The sequence below is a fragment of the Balaenoptera physalus genome (genome assembly GCF_965194825.1).
Source record: "Balaenoptera physalus genome assembly, chromosome: 6".
In the NCBI taxonomy this organism is placed as follows: Eukaryota; Metazoa; Chordata; class Mammalia; order Artiodactyla; family Balaenopteridae; genus Balaenoptera; species Balaenoptera physalus.
This window is the reverse complement of record NC_138885.1, coordinates 83,448,127-83,460,256: the sequence shown is the minus strand read 5'-3', so window position 1 is coordinate 83,460,256 and position 12,130 is coordinate 83,448,127. Positions and strand designations below refer to the sequence as shown.

General features: G+C 38.3%; 1 protein-coding gene across 12 annotated transcripts in view; it reads left to right on the top strand.

Moving 5' to 3' along the window:
* Positions 1–12,130, top strand: part of LOC309663379 (uncharacterized protein) — a 214,727-nt gene that overhangs the window by 2,893 nt on the left and 199,704 nt on the right. The gene's annotated exons all lie outside the window — the stretch shown is intronic.

Below are 12,130 nucleotides of genomic sequence, written 5' to 3'. Positions count from 1 at the left end.
CCACTTCCCAAACATCTGCAAACAAACAGCATAGATATATTACAGCACAAGAAATGAGTTTCAACGATAATCACAACATTAATAGGGGAGTCAAGACATTCTTAAGGAAGCAGAAGCTTTCAATTCGTGGACAAATAAGGTCCAGTGTGCCAAAGACACTGACGTAATGCTGGAAAATGGTGTAAGATAATATTATAAGCATGATTTCAATATCCAGTAAAACAATGATGAAACATGTGAGTTAATGGCAGATCCACATCCAACGTCAGGGCTCCCGTAGACTCCCAATCTGGCCCAGAGTTTAGGCAAAGAAAGTTAGCCACTCCCTGAACCCTGGGTCATTTGTTCCCAGAAGGGGGATTAGGTAGGACTGCTCAAACCAATTTTACAGACATTTAGAAAGAGGAACCAGACACTTGGGAAACCAGCCCCACAAAAGTAGAAGCCTGTGCTCAGAGGCACAGCCCAGCCCAGCCCTGCACTTCCCCCACAGGACAGAAATCAGTCGAACATCTCTCACTTCCTTTCCTCCTAACTCAGCAGTTCTCAGAAAGGAAATGGCAACAAGTGCTTTCTCATTCACCAAAACTAAAGGCAGTCTTGAGAAACAAGATGGTGTGGGCAGTTTACAAACTCTTCAACCCAGATCAGTTGGTTTAAACTACCCCTGATCACTCCTCAAGGGTGGTGGTTAATTAAAAAAAAAAAAACGAAAGGAGATGTCTAGAAGAGCAACTATTTCCACCCAAATAATCTTTCCTAATATTACCATTCAGTGAAATAAACAAAGATCTATCAATGCCCAGCCAGTTAGATCGTAATGACTATATTGCTGCTTCTTTACTGTCTTTGCAGGATTACTTCGTGGTCTTGCTTCTAAGACTGTGGGCTTTTGTCATTTTCATAGCCCAAACATAGACTTATTCTGAGATGATGAGAGGTTTATACCCAGAACCTCAACACCACTACTCCGTGTAAAGAAGATATTGCTTGGTCAGATCCAGTACAATACCAAAGGGCATCCATTAGAATTTTGTGCATGAGTTTGCCCACCACACACTACCCGTGCTCACTACCAGGTTCTGGTTTCTGGGACCCCAGTGGTCATTTTCACTTTCTTTGTACTATCCGTCTATTTTAAACTATTACAACATCAATAAAATACCTGGCCAATTACTATTTGATACTAGATATATTGTGCAGTGAAACTAACAATAAAAAAAATTAACAAGAACTGCAGTGTTCTCACATTACAGAGATAATCCACTTTGTAGCATAATTGGCAAGGTCAAAAAAAAAGTCTTAATCTTCTTTAAAACATTTAATCAAAAGCCTCATAAGTAATGTTTAGTAATATTTAAACACAAATCATCCCTAGAATGGTAAATGCTGACACACATTGAGCATTTGCTATGTGCCAGGCATTTTACCTTAAAAGCACTTTATGCTTATTTATATATTACTTAATAATTCATGTGAAGTGGATTTTCTCATTTTATATACTAAGTTATGAAGCTGGAATTTAAAACCAACTGTCTGTTACATACAATGACCTTTTTTCCAAAACAGGTTATTTTCCCTAAAAAGTGCATTTCTTTTTTTTTTTAATTTTTGAATTTTATTTTATTTATTTTTTTATACAGCAGGATCTTATTAGTTATCCATTTTATACACATCAGTGTATACATGTCAATCCCAATTGCCCAATTCATCACACCACCACCCCCACCCCCCCGCCACTTTCCCCCCTTGGTGTCCATACGTTTGTTCTCCACATCTGTGTCTCAATTTCTGCCCTGCAAACCAGTTCATCTGTACCATTTTTCTAGGTTCCACATATATGTGTTAATATACGATATTTGTTTTTCTCTTTCTGACTTACTTCACTCTGTATGACAGTCTCTAGATCCATCCACATCTCAACAAATGACTCAATTTCTTTCCTTTTTATGGCTGAGTAATATTCCATTGTATATATGTACCACAACTTCTTTATCCATCCGTCTGTCGATGGGCATTTAGGTTGCTTACATGACCTGGCTGTTGTAAATAGTGCTGCAATGAACACTGGGGTGGATGTGTCTTTTTGAATTATGGTTTTCTCTGGGTATATGCCCAGTAGTGGAATTGCTCGATTGTATGGTAATTCTATTTTAGTTTTTTAAGGAACCTCCATACTGTTCTCCATAGTGGCTGTATCAATTTACATTCCCACCAACAGTGCAAGAGGGTTCCCTTTTCTCCACACCCTCTCCAGCATTTGTTGTTTGTAGATTTTCTGATGATGCCCATTCTAACTGGTGTGAGGTGATACCTCATTGTAGTTTTGATTTGCATTTCTCTAGTAATTAGTGATGTTGAGCAGCATTTCATGTGCTTCTTCGCCATCTGTATGTCTTCTTTGGAGAAATGTCTGTTTAGGTCTTTGCCCCATTTTTGGATTGGGTTTTTTTTTAATATTGAGCTGCATGAGCTGTTTATATATTTTGGAGATTAATCCTTTGTCCGTTGATTTGTTTACAAATATTTTTCTCCCATTCTGAGGGTTGTCTTTTCATCGTGTTTATGATTTCCTTTGCTGAGCAAAAGCTTTGAAGTTTCATTAAATCCCATTTGTTTATTTTTCTTTTTATTTCCATTACTCTAGGAGGTGGATCCAAAAAGATCTTGCTGTGATTTATGTCAAAGAGTGTTCTTCCCATGTTTTCCTCTAAGAGTTTTATACTGTCCGGTCTTACATTTAGGTCTCGAATCCATTTTGAGTTGATTTTTGTGTATGGTGTTAGGGAGTGTTCTAATTTCATTCTTTTACATGTAGCTGTCCAGTTTTCCCAGCACCACTTATTGAAGAGTCTGTCTTTTCTCCATTGTATATCCTTGCCTCCTTTGTCATAGATTAGTTGACCATAGGTGCGTGGGTTTATCTCTGGGCTTTCTATCTTGTTCCATTGATCTATGTTTCTGTTTTTGTGCCAGTACCATATTATCTTGATTACTATAGCTTTGTAGTATAGTCTGAAGGCAGGGAGTCTGATTCCTCCAGCTCCATTTTTTTCCCTCAATACTGCTTTGGCTATTCGGGGTTTTTTGTGTCTCCATACAAATTTAAAAATTTTTTGTTCTAGTTCCGTAAAAAATGCCATTGGGATTTCATTGGGATTTCATTGAATCTGTAGATTGCTTTGGATAGTATAGTCATTTTCACAATATTGATTCTTCCAATCCAAGAACATGGTATATCTCTCCATCTGTTGCTATCATCTTTAATTTCTTTCATCAGTGTCTTATAGTTTTCTGCATACAGGTCTTTTGTGTCCCTAGGTAGGTTTATTCCTAGGTATTTTATTCTTTTTGTTGCAGTGGTAAATGGGAGTGTTTCCTTAATTTCTCTTTCAGATTTTTCATCATTAACGTACAGGAATGCAAGAGATTTCTGTGCATTAAGTTTATATCCTGCAACTTTACCAGATTCATTGATTAGCTCTAGTAGTTTTCTGGTGGCATCTTTAGGATTCTCTGTATATAGTATCATGTCATCTGCAAACAGTGACAGTTTTACTTCTTCTTTTCTGATTTGGATTCCTTTTATTTCTTTTTCTTCTCTGATTGCTGTGGCTAGGACTTACAAAACTATGTTGAATAATAGTGGCGAGAGTGGACATCCTTGTCTTGTTCCTGATCTTAGAGGAAATGCTTTCAGTTTTTCACCATTGAGAATGATGTTTGCTGTGGGTTTGTTGTATATGGCCTTTATTATGTTGAGGTAGGTTCCCTCTGTGCCCACTTTCTGGAGAGTTTTTATCATAAATGGGTGTTGAATTTTGTCAACAGGTTTTTCTGCATCTATTGAGATGATCGTATGGTTTTTCTTCTTCAATTTGTTAATATGGTGTATCACATTGATTGATTTGCGTATATTGAAGAATCCTTGCATCCCTGGGATAAATCCCACTTGATCGTGGTGTATGATCCTTTTAATGTGTTGTTGGATTCTGTTTGCTAGTATTTTGTTGAGGTTTTTTGCATCTATATTCATCAGTGATATTGGTCTGTAATTTTCTTGTTTTGTAGTATCTTTGTCTGGTTTTGGTATCAGGGTGATGGTGACCTCATAGAATGAGTTTGGGAGTGTTCCTTCCTCCACAAATTTTTGGAAGAGTTTGAGAAGGATGGGTGTTAGCTCTCCTCTAAATGTTTGATAGAATTCACCTGTGAAGCCATCTGGTCCTGGACTTTTGTTTGTTGGAAGATTTTTAATCACAGTTTCAATTTCATTACTTGTGATTGGTCTGTTCATATTTTCTATTTCTTCCTGGTTCAGTCTTAGAAAGTTATACCTTTCTAAGAATTTGTCCATTTCTTCCAGGTTGTCCATTTTATTGGCACAGAGTTGCTTGTAGTAGTCTCTTAGGATGCTTTGTATTTCTGTGGTGCCTGTTGTAACTTCTCCTTTTTCATTTCTGATTTTATTTATTTGAGTCCTCTCCCTCTTTTTCTTGATGAGTCTGGCTAATGGTTTATCAATTTTGTTTATCTTCTCAAAGAACCAGCTTTTAGTTTTATTGATCTTTGCTATTGTTTTCTTTGTTTCTATTTCATTTATTTCTGCTCTGATCTTTATGATTTCTTTCCTTCTGCTAACTTTGGGTTTTGTTTGTTCTTCTGTCTCTAGTTCCTTTAGGTGTAAGGTTAGATTGAGATTTTTCTTGTTTCTTGAGGTAGGCTTGTATAGCTATAAACTTTCCTCTTAGAACTGCTTTTGCTGCATCCCATAGGTTTTGGGTCCTCGTGTTTTCATTGTCATTTGTCTCTAGGTATTTTTTGTTTCCTCTTTGATTTCTTCAGTGATTTCTTGGTTATTTAGTAACGTATTGTTTAACCTCCATGTGTTTGTGTTTTTTACATTTTTTTCCCTGTAATTCATTTCTAATCTCATATCCTTGTGGTCAGAATAGATGCTTGATATGATTTCAATTTTGTTAAATTTACTGAGGCTTGATTTGTGACCCAGGATGTGATCTATCCTGGAGAATGTTCTGTGCGCACTTGAGAAGAAATTGTAATCTGCTGTTTTTGTATGGAATGTCCTGTAAATATCAATTAAATCTATCTGGTCTATTGTGTCATTTAAAGCTTCTGTTTCCTTATTTATTTTCATTTTGGATGATCTGTCCATTGGTGTAAGTTAGGTGTTAAAGTCCCCCACTATTATTGTGTTACTGTCGATTTCCTCTTTTATAGCTGTTAGCAGTTGCCTTATGTATTGGGGTGCTCCGATGTTGGGTGCATATATATTTATAATTGTTATATCTTCTTCTTGGATTGATCCCTTGATCGTTATGTAGTGTCCTTCCTTGTCTCTTGTAACATTCTTTATTTTAAAGTCTGTTTTATCTGATATGAGTATAGCTACTCCAGCTTTCTTTTGATTTCCATTTGCATGGAATATCTTTTTCCATCCCCTCACTTTCAGTCTGTATGTGTCCCTAGGTCTGAAGTGGGTCTCTTGTAGACAGCATATATATGGGTCTTGTTTTTGTATCCATTCAGCAAGCCTGTGTCTTTTGTTTGGAGCATTTAATCCATTCACGTTTAAGGTAATTATCGATATGTATGTTCCTATGACCATTTTCTGAATTGTTTTGGGTTTGTGTTTGTAGGTCCTTTTCTTCTCTTGTGTTTCCCACTTAGAGAAGTTCCTTTAGCATTTGTTGTAGAGCTGGTTTGGTGGTGCTGAATCTCTTATTTTTCTAGAAAATTTTGTCATGATTCAAAAATTGGCCCCTCTCAGGGTTTGTATGGAATCGAAAGAAGCCTAAACATTAGTTTGGGAAATATAAATTTCTTTGTAATATCCAAGTTCCCCATTCAGGACCCACACTGTGATCTTCTATACTGGTCTTTTAAATTTTGCTGGATTAACTACTCATTCATGTTTTTATACATCTTAAATCCCCCTGAGATATAGTTTTGCTTTGATTTTGATTTTGCTAGAGTGAGTCCTCAAGTAAATTCCCCAGAAAGAAAAGCAGAAGGTAACTTTCTGGTACTTTACATATCCAAAAATGTCTAATTTTTTTTCTCATATACATATCATATCTTGGGCATGTATAGAATCTTGATATTGTAATCCTTTTCTCTTAATATTTATCCCTAAGTCCAATAGATAGAATGTTCCTTGAAACACTACTATTAGAAGGAAAAAAATGGAAAACAACCTAAATGTCAAAAAGGAAGAGATATATTAAATGGTAGTGTATCCTTTGTAGGCAAGTCTATAAACTATTTTTAAGGTAGGTAAATATATATGCATGATAGGGAAATAAGTCCATGTGGAAAAAAGGACACTGCATAACATGTATACTATGATTGGATTATTTATTTATTTATTTATTTATTTATTTATTTATTTATTTATTTGTTTATTTATTTTTGGCTGTGTTGGGCCTTCGTTTTGTGCGAGGGCCTTCTCTAGTTGCGGCAAGTGGGGGCCACCCTTCATCACTGTGCGGGGGCCACTCTTCATCGCGGTGCGCGGGCCTCTCACTATCGCGGCCTCTCTTGTTGCGGAGCACAGGCTCCAGACGCACAGGCTCAGTAGTTGTGGCCCATGGGCCCAGTTGCTCCGTGGCATGTGGGATCCTCTCAGACCAGGGCTCGAACCCGTGTCCCCTGCATTGGCAGGCAGATTCTCAACCACTGCGCCACCAGGGAAGCCCCTGATTCGATTTTTTGAAAAATAAAACCCTACATGGATATATATTCATATATCTATTTTCGTATCTATACATCTGGAAGAACATGAACCAAAAATTAACGAATCACTATGGGGATTAAGATTAATGTGTGTGGAAGGAAGAACTTTCACTTTTTATTTTATAAACTCTAAATTATTTGAAGTTTTAGAATGATGTCTTATTACTAATTAACAAGGTAGAGTTTTATGCAGCCAATGTACACATTTACTTGACCTTTTCCACGCCTTTATTTCACTCTACGCTGTTGACCACACTCCCTCCTCTACAAACACTGGTTTAGGTAACTCTTCTGAGTCTTTCCATGACACACTATACTTATTCCAATTTAGAACTTTGCATTTTAATTTATAATTGCTTATTTATTTGTCTATTTTTTCCAAGTAGACTGGAAAGTCAGATACTTTCCCTATTTCATCATTTTATACCTTATAGAGTGCCAGTTCAATGACTATTTGTTGAAAGTGTCTGTGATTTGAAAGGGAATGTGTATTATCTGGTTCTCTGGAAGGTAAAAGAAACAGTGCTCAGAAGGTAAAAAGGGAAGTGATAGAGGCAGGATGGAAAGTCCTGAAGGTGGGCTGTGTCCATTGGCTGAGCAGTTGAATTACTGAGGGAGAGGTTCCCTTAACTGCAGTCTAACTAGATCAAAGGAACAAGGTGGAGATGTGTGTGAGAAACTATGCAAAAGTGGTGAGAAGGTAACTGGCCTTTTCCTTTGGGGGAATTCCACACTTCAGTAGGAAACTATTATGTAAATGTCTGTCTCTGGTAATCTAGTAGTTTCTGCATCTCATGTGGATGGGATATATAGGAGTAGCATGGGACTTCTGAAGGGGAAGTTGGAAGGCAAATATCACTATAAAAGCAAGAGAAAGCAGGACTTGCTTATTAGGGTAAAGACTAAGCTGTCTCCGAAAAGAGACACCAAAAAGTATACATCTATACGCAGAGGCTTAAATAACATGTTTTCTCATGTTACAGTAAGGTGAACAGTCCAGCTTGGCAGGGAGTCTCTACTCCACAGAGTCATTCAAGGACCCATATTCCTTTCATTTATTGCTTCATGGTCAAAGTTAGGTTGTGGGGACATTCAGTGTTCCAGCCTGAGGAAAGGGAAAAGAGAGGAACTTCAAGGCAAGTCAAGGTAGAGATGATCCAGAAATTACATATAACTTCAATTTACCCATTACTTCTACTTACATCCCATCAGCCAAAACTTAGCCACATAATCACATCTAACTGTGAAAAGAGGATGAAGCTGTAGTCTTTAGCTGAGTAGCCATGTACCTGGTGTAACTTCTATTTCTATGGAAGAAGGGAAGTATGGATTTTGGAGAAAAACTAGTTTCTGCCATATAAAGAAATTATTGTTTTCATAACCTGAGTAATAAAAGTTGTCTTGAAACTCTAGTTGCCATCAAATGCTGGTCTACTACTGCTAATGCACGTGCAGTGCAAAAACCAAGAACAATGGAAGAAACTTAAAGCTAAATGTATTCAACGTAAGAGACTGTCCTTTATTATGAGATAATGTTAAAATATCTTTAATGATATGCAGAGCATTTTTTTGGTCTTTTTTTGTTTTTATTTTCTATGCATAGCATTTTAAATGTCCTTTAAAAAAAAAAAAAAGAAGTAAAATAGAACATTGGCAAAACTACTATCAGTATACCCATTCCCCAACTTCTGTGTGTGTGTTTGTTGAAATTTTACTGATTCTTGAAATCCTTATCTGAGACTAATGCACCATATTGCTGAGACCAAGTACAGAGGGTCAGCAGAAAGGCTAGTAGTTAGGAGTAGAGTCCCTACTCCTTCAACATTGAAGGTGGCATCTCACCCCCAGAATAGGTTTCTTAAACTCTCCCCACTGGACCCGCCATCATCTCCCTCTCCATCACCAGTAAGGTCCCCCTCCTCTGGACTCCCATAGTATTCTTTACATGGTTCTACTGCAGCATTTATCACATTGCATTGTATCAAAAGTTACTGTCTCTCTCCTCCAACTTGAACATGATCACCTCAAGAATAAGGACCATCTGCTCATTGAAGGTACTAGTTCTTTTTCAAGATGAAAACATCTGTATTAATTTGCTAGGGCTACCCTAACAAAATACTACAGACGGTGGTTTAAACAGCAGAAATTTATTCTCTCACAGTTATAGAGTCTATAAACCCAAGATCAAAATGTCAGCAGGATTTGTTTCTTCTGAGGCCTTTCTCCTTGGCTTCCAGATGGCTACCTTCTCACTGTGTCCTTACATGGTCTTTCCTCTGTGCACATGGATCCCTGGTGTCTGTACATCCAAATTTCCTCTTCTTATAAGGACACTGGTCAGATTGGGTTAATATCATGCTTTGTACCAGTCAGATTGGATTGGGACCCTAACAACCACATTTTAACTTGTCTCTTTAAAGGCCCTATTTTCAAAAACAGTCACATTCTGAGTTACTGGGAATTAGGGCTTCAGCATATCAATTTTGGGGGCAAAATTCAGCCCATAACACCTTTATGATCTTTGTTGATTATAAAAGTAATATAGTATTTTTTTAATCAAATCATACAGAAATGTGTAAGTAGAAAGTCAAAGTCTCCTATCACTTCACTTCTCATGACAATATCTCCCGACAGTTAGGGGTAATCAGTGTTTCTGAATGAATGAGTGAGTGAGCATGGGGTGGGCTTCATATTACACCTGAGAAAAATGAGCCACCAAGAGGCTAAGCAGCTTTTTCTAGGTCATAAAACTAGTTAATAAAAAGAGAATCATACCCAGTTCTACCAATTTCTCATCTAACATTCATATTTCTCTTTATAAGTTATCAAACTTGGGAATTCCATGCTGGTCCAGTGGTTAGGACTCGGCACTTTCACTGCTGGGGCCAGGGTTTGATCCCTGGTTGGGGAACTAAGATCCCGCAAGCTGTGAAGCGCGGCCAAAAAAAATTAAAAAGTTACCAAACTTAATTAAGTGCTTTTCACTTATATTTGCCTTTGTCGTAGGCTCTTTCTGCAGCAAGAAACAGATATTCACTTAGATTTTCATGTACTTATTGCTGCATAACAAACCTCGTCAAAATTTAGTGAATTAAAACAGCAATTATTTCATTTTCACAATTCTGTAGGCTGGCCATCTGGGTGTGACTTCTGATTGCCTTGCCTGCAGTCACTCATGTGGCCTCATTCACATGTCTGCCAGCTGGTGCTGGCTCTGCACTGGGGTGCTTCTGTTGCCCTCCACAAGGTTTCACATCCTCTGGTAAGCTACACTGGGCTTCAGAGCTTGGTGATCTCAGGATTCCAGGTGGCAAAAGTGGAAGCTGCAAAGTCTTTTGCAGATTAGACTCTGGAACGGGCATTATGTTACTTCTATCACATTCTGTTGGTCCAAGTCAGCCACAAGGCCAACCCAGATTCAGGGGGGTGGAGAGATAGGCTCTGCCTCTTCATGGAAGGAATAGCAACATCACATTGCAAAAAAGTATGTGGACACAGGAAGGTGTGATTCACTGGGGGGCATTACCATAATGCTTTTCCACAGCTGACATTTCCTACAGGATGACATTCTGCGTGTTGGCCTTCCTATCATGCCCACAACTTCCTTTTAAAAAAGTGAATAATTCATATGGTATCATGCTTTGTACTTTGTAACTCTCCACCTGGCTTCAAGAAGTCAGACTGGAGATTAGTGCTTGTATTAGGATTAGAGCCAACTTCAAGTGAGAGAAAACCCCACATGGCTGGACTTAAAGCAGAAGTTTATTTCTGATTCTTGTCAAAGTCAAGAGGTAGGTTCTTCAGAATTGGTATTGGCCTCCACATTCTCTGGCCTCTTCTTTCTTGTTTTGCTCCATTGACTGTACCTTCCATCACCAAGGTTGCCTCATGATCCAAGATGGCTGCCAAAACTCCAAATATTACAGTCTGTTTCACCCAGCAGGAAGGAAAAAAGGGAGGGAAAGTAAAATCCACTCTTATAATGATACTTCCTAGATGTTGTACATCTGACTTCCACTTATATCCCATTGGCCTGCACTTAGTTATAAAGCTATACCTATCAGCACAGGGGATTGGGAGCTGTACTCTTTATTTCTGATAACTCTGTGCCCAGCCAAAAATTAGGGGTTCTATTACTACAGAAGAAGGAAAGAGTAGATATTGATGGATAATCAGCAGTCTCTGCCACAGTGCTCAGCCTAAAGCCAGACATCAGTATGCTGCCCATGGGTGTATAATGTGGCCTGGTATGAGAAATATGCCCAACAGATATGCATTATTAATTCATTCCTTCTGCAAACATATTTATTTATTGAGTCTTTTCTATGTGCCAAGCACCTTTCTAGCTACTAAAAATAGAGCAGAGAACAAAACAGACAAAGTCACTGCCTTCCTTTAGTTATACTCTAGTTTGGAAAGATAGGCAATAAACAGTATAAAGTAAAAAACTGATAACTGATATGAACAATTCATCTAGATGAAGGGGTAGACAGTTAAGAAATGTGAGTGGGAGAGGATAGCTATTTTAGGGAGGTAGGACATGAATGAAGACAGCCATGCAGATATCTGGAAGAAAAGGCACAGGCAGAGGGAACAGTAAGTACAAAGCAGGAGCATGCTTGGAATGTTTGAGGAACAGCAAGGCATAACTAGAGCAAGGAGTGGGGGAGTGGTAGGAGATGAGGATGAAGAGATAGCCAGAGGCCAGACCATAATAAGGACCAAGTAGTGGATTATCAGTAAGATACTCTTTCTTCAGGAGTCTAAAAGCAAAGATGTGTCAAGTTTCCTCAAGATCACCCCAGGTTCAGCGATTTGCTAGGAGGACTCACAGGACTCAGCTTATAGTCATGCCTAAGGCTATGGCATCAACAGGATACAGAGCAAAATCAGCAAAGGGAAAAGGTGTATAGGGCAAAGTCTGGAGGAAGCAGGCTTCCAAGAGTCCTCTTCCAGTAGACTCACACAGGAGGTGCTTAATCCCTCCAGCAACAGATTGTGACAACAGGTATGAAATGCTGTCTACTAGGGAGCTCATTACAGACTCAGTGCCCAAGGTTTTTATTGAGAATTGGTCACATAGGTACCCTCTTCCTAGCACATATCAAATTCCCGACTGTCAGAAGGAAAGCAGGTTTTTAGCATAAACCATGTTGTTTGTACAAACAGTTTAGGCACAGTGAGCCATGCTTATCATTTAGCAAATGGTCAGAACCCTACTGAAACCTAAATTCTCAGATCGCAGTCAAGGGCTAACCTTGCAAGCAGATCTTTCTAAGAATAGCAGTCTTGGACCTGTTGTTAACTCTTTTCTACATAAAAGCACACAGAGAGATATGCATGAAGCAGAGCAGAATATGAGCCAGGAAACTAA